The following is a 10,643-nucleotide window of genomic DNA, read 5'->3' on the forward strand; positions in this document are numbered from 1 at the left end:
TTCCTTTCCTTTCCTTTCCTTTCCTTTCCTTTCCTTTCCTTTCCTTTCTTTTTTAATTTGGGGGTAGGTTAGCAGGACTAAGAAAGTCTGGCAACATCTTGATTCCAAGTCATCTTCTTTTTTATGTGTTTGTTTTTTCTGTTTTTTTCTTTTTTTTTTTTTTTTCTTGAGACAGAGTTTCTCTGTATAGTCCTGGCTGTCCTGGAACTCACTCTGCTCACTCTGTAGACCAGGCTGGTCTCAAACTCAGAAATCCGCCTGTCTCTGCCTCCCAACTTCTGAGATTAAAGGTGTGTGCCACCACTGCCTGGTCTGATTCCAATTCATCTTCTACAGCATTATAATTGTCTTTAACTTAAAATATTTAAATATTACTTTATATTTTTACTTTGTGAACTCTAATAGAACTCATAAAGTATGTCCAGTTTATTATGTATTTTATAATGCAATTTCAGATAAATTTTCACATTCCTAGTCATTTTATAAAACACTGACTTTCCTTTCCACACTGATTATATGAGTTATATACCCATTTAGGTGTCTAAATGTGCCATACTTTCTTTAACATCACATATTCATTGTATTCATTGAGTCTGGAAATAATATGTATTTTTAAATATATTCTAAATATCTTAATTATTATATTTTTACATCAATTAATAGTTTGTGGGTTTGTTTTTACTAAGTTACTTGGTTATGTTTTATCATTCATGTAATTTTTGTTAAAATTCAGGTGGAGTTAGATTTTGTTATTTCCCATCAAGGACTATACTACCTATAGATTAAGATTAATAATTTACTTTAATGTGTCTTTAATTGAAGAGGAGTTGCATCATTTTAAATTCTTCCTTTCATCCTGTCATCCTCTCCCAAATATCTCTTTCAATTCATCATATGCACCCACTCTCAAATTAATAATCTCATTTTCTTTAAACATTTATATACAGATATGTCAGTAAATAAATAATAGAAGTGTATAGTCTGTTTTTATTATATATGTGCATATGGTTTGAGGGCTCACCACTCTGAATTGGAAAACCAAAAAGAGGCTTCATGCATAGGGAAGGATAATTCTTCTTCTATGAGAAGTCATTGTATGCTTGTAGTTCTTTGTTGAAGGGCATTGCATCCTTTCTCATTAATACATCCATTAGCTTTGCCATTATTTCAGTCTTGTTTCTATGCCTTTTTCTAGAAAATAGTGTCTTACAGTCAACTTTCTAGTATTCTGGTTGTTATAATATTCTCAACCCTTTATTTCATGATGTTTCCTTAGTTGTAAGTACAAGAGCTCTAATATAATGGTACCCATTGAGAAAAGGATTTCCATATTCCTTTGATCTCTGCATTGTGTACAGTTGTGGTTTGCTGTATTGGTCTCCATTTTCTATAAAAGGCAGAATTCTTTGATCAGAGGTGGCATAACAATGAGATTTAGGATATAGTAAGGACTTATGTTGGTCTATAAAAGATTCCTTCTAATCCCTGCTATGTTACTAGCTGGGAAAGGTGAGTAGGTTTCTAGTGCTGGGCATTATTTTTCCCCTGTTAAATGGGCCTTAGGTTCAATTAAACAGCAATTGGTTGTCATAAGTATGTTACTTATTTCATGTTTATATGTATATAGATATGCTGGTTTTTGTTGTGTAGTACATATCGACAACACCTATAAATGGTGATCTTAAATAAAGAAGTCACTAGATATGCACTCACTCATAAGCGGATATTAGCCCAAAAAATTTAGAATACCCAAGACACATTTTGCAAAATATAAGAAAACCAAGAAGGAAGACCATCGTGTGGATACTTCATTCCTCCTTAGAATAAGGTAACAAAACACCCATGAAAGGATATAGGTACAGAGACCAAATTTAGAGCTAAGATGAAAGGATGGACTATCCAGTGACTACCCCATCCGGTATACTAATAGAAATTACAATGTTCAGGGTAAATATGAAGTTTTAACACTTGATTCATCCCATCATCAGCCATCAAACCCAGATACTAATGCACATGCCAGCAAGATTCTGCTGAAGGGACCCTGATATAGCAACCTTTTGTGAGGCTATGCCAGTGCCTGGCAAACACAGAAGTGGATGTTCACAGTCAGCTATTGGATGGAACACAGGGCCCCCAATGGAGGAGCTAGAGAAAGTACCCAAGGAGCTGAAGGGTCTTGCAACCCTGTAGGTGGAACAACAATATGAACTAACCAGCACCCCCTGAGCTCGTGTCGCTAGCTGCATATGTAGCAGAAGATGGCCTAATCGGCCATCACTGGGAAGAGAGGCCCCTTGGTCTTGCAAACTTTATATGACCCAGCACAGGGGAATGCCAGGGCCAAGAAGTGGGAGTGGGGGATAAGGGAGCAGGGGCGGGGGGAGGGTATAGGGAACTTTCCGGATAGCATTGAAATGTAAATAAAGAAAATATCTAATAAAAAATATATAAGTTCAAAAAAAAAGTATGACAGAGAAAACCCTATGAGACTTCAACTCTACACACAGAACTGTAGTTGTAAAGACAGCAAGGGGTGGGAAACGTGACCTTCCCTCTCTAGGGAAAAGCAGAGCAGTTGGTTATATCTTACCAAGATGTCAACCCTGAAAACACACATACCACAAGCATTACATGGATTGAGCAGTCCATATTTAGAAAAATATACGTATATATGCATACATGTATGCATATAATAACAATTAGTTCTTTAAAAAGCCATGAATTTGATGGAGAATTGGAATTGGTATATAGGGAGTTTTCAAGAGTAGAAAAGGAAGGGAGAAATCTTGAAATTAAATTATAATTTCAAATCTCTAGACTAAACTTGTACATAATTTGTTTTCTAAACAAGTTACAAACATTTAAACTTACAAAAAACATGTACAATTTTTTTGTTAAAAGCAACACAGATATCACTTATAGTATATATATGGAGATGCTAAATTATGTGCAAACACTGTATGCTTTATATAATAAGATGATTATTCTCAGACTTATATGTCCACAGGTTCATTGAACCAAATCCCTTATGGGTCCTAACAAACAACTGCTTCTTCTCTTACTATGAATTCTGTTTTATATGTGCCTTAATTTTTTATTTATTCAGTTTCACATATGCTAGGCACACAGTCTGCTTCTGAGCTGTATTTTAAACCAGTTTATAAGCCTCTTAAAAGAAACAAAACTGCTTTTAGAAAAGCCTTCAAAATAAAAAGATGATAAGGTAAAAAAATAAAATAAAATGACTCTAAACCTTTAGTTATAAGTCACCAAATTAGCTGCTATTTGAGGTAGATTAGAAAAAGCTGGCCAAGATACAGAGAACAGCTACAATGTATGCATACATCAAAACTCAAGGAATATTATAGAGAAGTGAGTGAAAAGATTATAAGAGCCAAGAATTAAAGTATCTGTTGTGCTAACGTGTCTTCTATATACAACTGGGTAAGCTAATCCATGAAATCTAAAGAATACCATGGTCAAAACAAAACCTGAAAATAGTCACCAGCAATTGGTAGGCCAATGTGGATGGGGGTGGGGGGGAAAGTCAGAAGGTTCTTCCTCTCGATGAAGAGTTATGTGGTATTTATGACTTATGTGAGAAGTAGAATCAGTCTGACCTAAGGATTATCTCCCAGATAGGTTGTCAAATGACAGGAAGTCAGGTATAAATAAGTTTATGAGAAACACAGAATGTAATATCTGGGTTGTGTTATAAATTATGTGTACAATAATCATTAAAAAATAAGAGGCCATGAATTTGAGAATGATTTGGAACACATGGGAAGAGTTGGAGAGAGAAGAGATAGGGAGAAAATGATGTAAGTATAGTTCTCACATATGGAATTATCAAAATAAATAAAATATACATATATTAAAATATAGATGCAGAATTGTTGTTATTTTGATATTACATTTATTACTCCATATTATTTATAAACAATTTCTTATTCTGAGCCATAAACAGAGTCTTTTTATATCTAAAGTTGCTATGTTCTCATTGATGCAATCTCAGTAATATTATGTCACTTATTTTTTTTTTTTTTGCTGTGTCTCCTTTTCATAGATTCAATAATATTGAAGAATAGTATTTTTTACTTGATTGAGATGAGAGTATATAATACGTGGAATTTTAACCTGTAAACATGCCTAGAGTCTTGTCTCTGGAATCTATGAGTACATTATTTTATATGTGAAAGTAAACTTTGCAAATGTCGCTAATGATCTTGAGATGAGTGGTATTCTGGGTGGGTGCATATGATCACTCTGGTTATTGGAAGGAAGAAAGCAAACCAAGTCTGTAAAAGAATATTTGACTGAGCAAGTAGCTTTACATATGGATGAACAGCTGCAAGCTAAGGCATGAAGGTGGCCTATACTAACTGTTAAGAGCCAGAAAATATATTCTCAATGAGCACTCAGAAGAAATTCAGATAGCACTTTAATTCTAGCCCTAATAGACTCATTTCAGACAACTGCCTCAATGACACTAAGATTGGAAAGCTAATTCATGTAGCTTTGATCCATTACATACTTAATGTTACAAAGGGAATTGAAAAGTAATACAGGTGATTACACCATTCTGTAATGGGAAATGACATTATTTTACTTACCTTTTAACAACATTAATTCTTTAGGAATAAAGGGGCAGTAATTTGGTGATTGTTATACTAATAGAAATTACAATGTTCAGGGTAAATATGAAGCCTTAACACTTGAAAACACATCAGAATGTGACTTGTATCTCCCAACTTCTTCCACCATATTTTCAGAGGAAAAGAATCCTCTCATCTTCCTCTGAAAGAAGCAGGTCTTCATCCCTCAGAAGCACTCTCTGTAACCCAGAAAAATAAGCAAAGACAGAGATAAGATAAAGAAATATGCCTTGCTTGGTGCTTCTCTATTTCTGTCCTTAGTCTGTATGATCTATTATCTCTGCAACTGTCCACACTTCGTTACAATATATAGGGGTAAACACTGTTGTCTGTTGGGGTGCTCTTCATTTCTGCATCCCCTGTTACCTGGAAAAGTTATATTCACTAAAATCGAATGCTTTCCTTATGTTAAGATACCTTTAGTAATGGATAGCTCAGTCATAATGTTTTCTATAGATAATAAAAAATATTTATTTTTCTTCTCTCCAGAACAAAACAGAGATTATAGTTTGGTTGGGGCCACAGACTGGTAGAGGAACCAAATGATTATGTGATAAATATACTGAAAGAAAAGCTTTCATGATCGTAGATAAATAGAAAGGGAGTTTTAACAAAAGAAGAGATGAAAATTAATCACTATTGACAATAGGCATCATTGAGGAAACAGTCATAAAATTAACAGATTAATCTGAGAAAATTCAAGTGCTCATTAAAGGAGATGCCTTGCCGTGTCTCTGTCTGTTTCTCTCTGTATATTTCTGTCTCCATGTTTCTCTGTCTCTCTGTTTTCCTCTGGTAATATTTATACTTTTAGCCATTCATGTCTTTATCAACCAGTCTTCTAAAAAGGAACACCCTGTGTATTTTATATGTTGGAACGATGTCTCTGGGTAGGTGACCATGGGAGAGTAGTGGATCCAGTGTTAGCTGGAGGTAACGTGATCAAAAACCTCTCATTGTGCGTGCTGAGAATTGAACTTCAATACAGACTTCTAGAAGAGAAACACGTACTCCTAAATACAGAGATATCTTTCTACCCCTGACAATTAGTCTCTTAAAAGGTATTCCTAAAAATACTTATACCCTAAATTTCAGTGGGGAATTCTTTGTGTAGCTTGAAGGAACAAGCAACCATGTTAGTATATAGATGGTAGTAATTATTTACATGGTCCCTTTCAATCACTTTTCATTCCTATGATGGGACAATTTGAAAAGACAATACAGTTTTCAGTGTTTACTCTATTTATTCTACTGCTCATGCAACAAAATCTGATCCTCACACTTTGAAAGAAAGCACACTACCTGAAATTCAATATTCTACTCTGCCAGAATGAAATGGGAACTGCATGATGAACTGACACAAAACAACTAGAACTATTGGAAGTGAAAGAAATAGACCAATATTTTTAAAGAAAGAGTAAACTGTTTTCAACAGTAATTTTGAAGAAGAAGGAGGAGGAGGAGGAGATGAGGGGGAGGGGGAGGAGGAGAGGGAGGAGGAGGAGGAGGGGAAGGAGGAGGAGGAGGAGGAGGAGGAGGAGGAGGAGGAGGAGGAGGAGGAGAAGGAGAAAAGGAGAAGGAAATGCATAAGAAGGTAACTAAAATGTTAAATTTGCCATTTGGTGACTTCATAGCTGATAAGAAAGAATAAATGAATAGGGGCCTAAAGCAAAACCATGAGGATTTTGTGCAGTGTGGGAGGTGGAAGCTTTGTGGGAGTGAAGCTCAAGTATCAGCTGCATCAATCTCACATCCAAAGAAGTGTATGTGATATATCATTATTATTAAATATGATTGGTAAATTCTCTCTCTCTCTCCTACACCCCCTCTCTCTCTCTCTCTCTCTCTCTCTCTCTCTCTCTCTCTCTCTCTCCTTCATCTCACCACCCCTTTCTCTTCCACTCTAAAATAAACATTAGGCCAAAGACTGCTAAACATATATCTATGTTGAAGGTATAATCTAATTTCATTCAATCTGTCTAGCTCTTCATTTGTTAGGCTACCCGAGCAACAAACAAATCAAGTGCTTAAAAAAAAAAATGGTGTAATGATATGTCTTCAAGGAAAGCAGTGCAGATAGATAATACAGTTCAAAACCATTTTTCTTTCATCTAACATCAATTAATGTTTGCTTCCCAACAATGTTCCTAAAATATTCTCTTAACTTTGCAAGTCTAATTCTTGACATGGCAGTGAGTATGTTTCAGTATGATAAAATAACAAACTCTTAGAGTTTTGCAATTTTGTCTAAGCTTATTGGTTTCTAATGAGTCACTAAGGAACTCTTGCAACAACCCCTTTCCCACTGTCTCACATGGGGCATTAATATTGTTCCATGAGATAGCATTGATACTGTTTCCTTCAGACCATTTACAGTCAGATAAGAAACCAAAGAAGCAAAGAAGGGTTTTTAAAATTGGAATCTTCATTGATTGAACTTGCTTTAAAAAAAAAAGAGAGTTCCAGTACTTTATGACCAGAAATAGTAAGAGAGATATTATTGGCCAGAAGCACATTCTTACCAATGCCTCCCATATAAGGGATTATAACAATATGATTTATCTTTTATTCACTTAGTCAAGCTTGTGGCTATGTGACCTTCCGCATAATGCTTGAACCAAAGACATAAAAAAGAATGCCCTTCAAGACAGAATCTAGAGAGGAAAATAAACAAAAAGGAAAATCAAAATAACAGATACAGATTTCTATCAAGGATGCTCTAGAAATGAAGTTGTCATGTGTTTTCTCTCATGGAGTACATTTAGAAATACTTTAAAAAGTTCCTTTGTGTGAAATTGAACTAGGTAGTAGGAACAGCTTAAAAATGAAGGGTGCCAGTCATGTTTGTGTAGAAAGCCTGTTCTTTCCCCCCTTAAGGATAACTAGCTGTTTGCAGGAATCACTGCATACCTGTATTGATTCCTATCAATGGTGCAAAGAGGTAGCAGCAAGCAAGTCCCCCCCCCCCACAGAATTTGTTAAGGTTTGTGAGGCTGAAATACATGTATTCATTAGTACTGAAACCTTTATGAAAAGGAGGACATGGTGACACCAAGAATGACACTACTACTCCTAACTGTGTATCCTGTGGGAAGGAACATAGATGACCCTCTGGGTCAGTGGCATTCTGACAATGTAATATTCCTGGTTCCATCTCTGAGTCAAAGGGGAATTCAAAATAGGACAAGGCAGCTAAGAGACTCTGAGGAGCTTTCTTATTTGGGGAGTGATTAATCTTGCCTTATTTGTATGTGCATTCGTTCTGACTTTCTGCCTTGTCTATATTTTCAGATTTGTGAAATACTTGTGAAGATTTGTGATAGTGAATATGCAATTCCTCTGTCTATTTTAAAAGAAAACCAGAGGGATTTAATAAGAGCTTTAAAATGTATATGCAAGTATGATCTCATATTTTAATGAAATGAATAAACCGATAACTCCTTTACCAAAAATTTTAGCGGATAATTTTTTTCTAACCAAGTGGTAAAAAATAACAATACTCTGATGGAAACAATATTAGTGTTTTAAGCATTTATTGATTGATTCTTTTTTATATATTTACGTGTTATGGACAATTCATAAAATCTATTTCAAATATTTTTATAAATAATTCATTTTTGTGATATAAGAAATTTAAACATTAAAGAAAATTAAATCTGCTGTCTTTGTTTAACTTAAAATACTTTATTAATGACTTATTAAAGAGTAAATCAAAGTTACTCTTTTTAGTTTATATGCAACTGCAAACTCTTCTTTTATTTTTATTTTTTTCATTGGCTCAGAATATCATTAGTTCAAGTCATTCTCTTTCACAACATTCAGTTCCATCACTCTGAAGTTCCATACAAAGAACCTTATTTGATGGAAGTATATATGACCTCTAAGTTAGGGTGTCAGATAAGAATTTAGAATTCTGTGTTTACAGTCAAATTTGTCATTGCTGCCCTTTTTTTATAGTAATTTGGAAGTTGTAATTGAATATCCTGAAAGATGGTCACAGGTTAAATAGAATTAGTTTGTCTTGGAATTAAGGGATTGTTCAATAAGCAAAGTGAAAGAGTTGAGAAAAATATAAAAGTTTTGGATAAAGAGATCTCCAAATCATCTTGCTTATAGTTATTGCCTGTGCTGAGATAAGAACTCAGTAAAGTATTGAGAATCAACTCATTTTTGTGTTTCAAGACTTGTGAAAAGTAGACAAACATACATCCAATTTTTTTTAACATATGGAAGGTAATAAAGAAATGTTCATATTTCACACAACATTAGGAATATTTGTCCAGTGGTTTTTCCTTCTTGTGACTACAATGTCCACAAATCCTCATTTTTTTTTTCATTCTCCTTTTTGGTGCTTCTATTGAACTTTAAAGATGTTTCAGATATCACTTTTTAAATGTGGTTTTCTTTCTCTTCTCTCTATCCTCTCCTCTCCTCCCCTCCCCTCCCCTTCATTCTGTCCCCTTCCCTCCTCCTCCCCTCCTCCTCTCCTCTCCTTTCTTTGCCTTGCCTTGCCTTGCCTGCTGCCTCACCTCTCCTCTCTCTCTCCCTCTCCCCTCTCCCTCTCCCTCTCCCNTCTCCCTCTCCCNTCTCTCTCTCTCTCTCTCTCTCTCTCTCTCTCTCTCTCTCTCCTCTTCTCTCTTCCCCTTTCTCTTCTTTCTCCTTCCCTTGATCCTCCCCCCTTTTCCTCACCCTCTCTACTAGCTTGGTGGTATCTTTGTGTGGTGAGGGGTGGTGTGGTGTGGTGTGTGTGTGTGTGTGTGTGTGTGTGTGTGTGTGTGTGTGTTTGTGTGTGTTTGTGTGTGTTTGTGTGCACACACGCAAGCATGCATGTAAATTTTGCCCAAGAGCCTAATACATACTTGGCAAGTGCTATTCCGATGAGCTTCACTCCCACAATTTGGCCAATTATGTAATTCTTTCCTTTTTTTCTTATTTTCTTTTCTGTTTTGAGGTGGTTGGGAAACTTTTACTGACTTTGTCTAATAATTTAAGGGTTATAGTGTTGTTTAATTGGTTTATCTGATTTTGATTTAACTTTGGTAAGTGATACATGTCGAGAAAACCTTCCATTTCATTTAGATTTTTCATTTTATTATTATTATTATTATTATTATTATTATTATTATTATTATTATTTGGAGTATAAACTTTTGAAGTAAGACAGAATGATTCTTTGAATTTCCTCTCTTTTCATTTCTTGTTCTGTTTATTTAGATACTGTCAGTCTGCTTCTTTATTAGTTTTGCTAAGGGATTCTCTGTCTCACTGCTTTTTTCAAAGAACCAGCTCTTGGTTTCATTGCTTCATTGTATTGGTTTTTTTTGTTTCTGATTGATTTTTGGCTTGATTTTGATTATTTTTTTGTTTTCTAGTCCTCTTTGATGTGCTTGCTTTTTTTTTTCCCCTAAAGCTTTCTACTGTATTTTTAAATTGCTGGTATGAGAACTTTGTAATTTATTTATGGAGGCACTTAGTGCTAATGAACTTTCCTCTTAGCACTGCTTTCATTTGGGTCCCATAAATATGGGTGTGGTTTGTCTTCATTTTCATTAAATTCTAGGAAGTCTTTAACTTCTTTGTTCATTTCTTTCATGACCCAGAAATTATTGATTAAAATGTTGTTCAATCTCCATGAGTGCGTAGGCTTTTTTGGTGTTTCTCTTGTTGAAACCCAGCTTTAATCCATGGTAGTTTGATAAGATACAAGGAATTACTTAAATTATTATTATTATTATTATTATTATTATTATTATTATTATTATTATTATTTTTAGTTTAGTTTTTTAATTAGCCTGATCTTTTCTGTTTTCCCTCTGGTTTAAGACATCTTGAAAGCATATTAGTTCACAAACCAAAAAGACTAATACAGACTGTGGGCAATTAAGAATTCTGTGTTGTTGAATTTATTTAACAAACATTGACCACAATGTAACTATTTGTTTCTGCAGTCCTTAATTCTCCTTAATTCTCCTATGCAGGCATAACTGA

Source organism: Mus pahari, chromosome 3, assembly GCF_900095145.1.
Source record: "Mus pahari chromosome 3, PAHARI_EIJ_v1.1, whole genome shotgun sequence".
In the NCBI taxonomy this organism is placed as follows: Eukaryota; Metazoa; Chordata; class Mammalia; order Rodentia; family Muridae; genus Mus; species Mus pahari.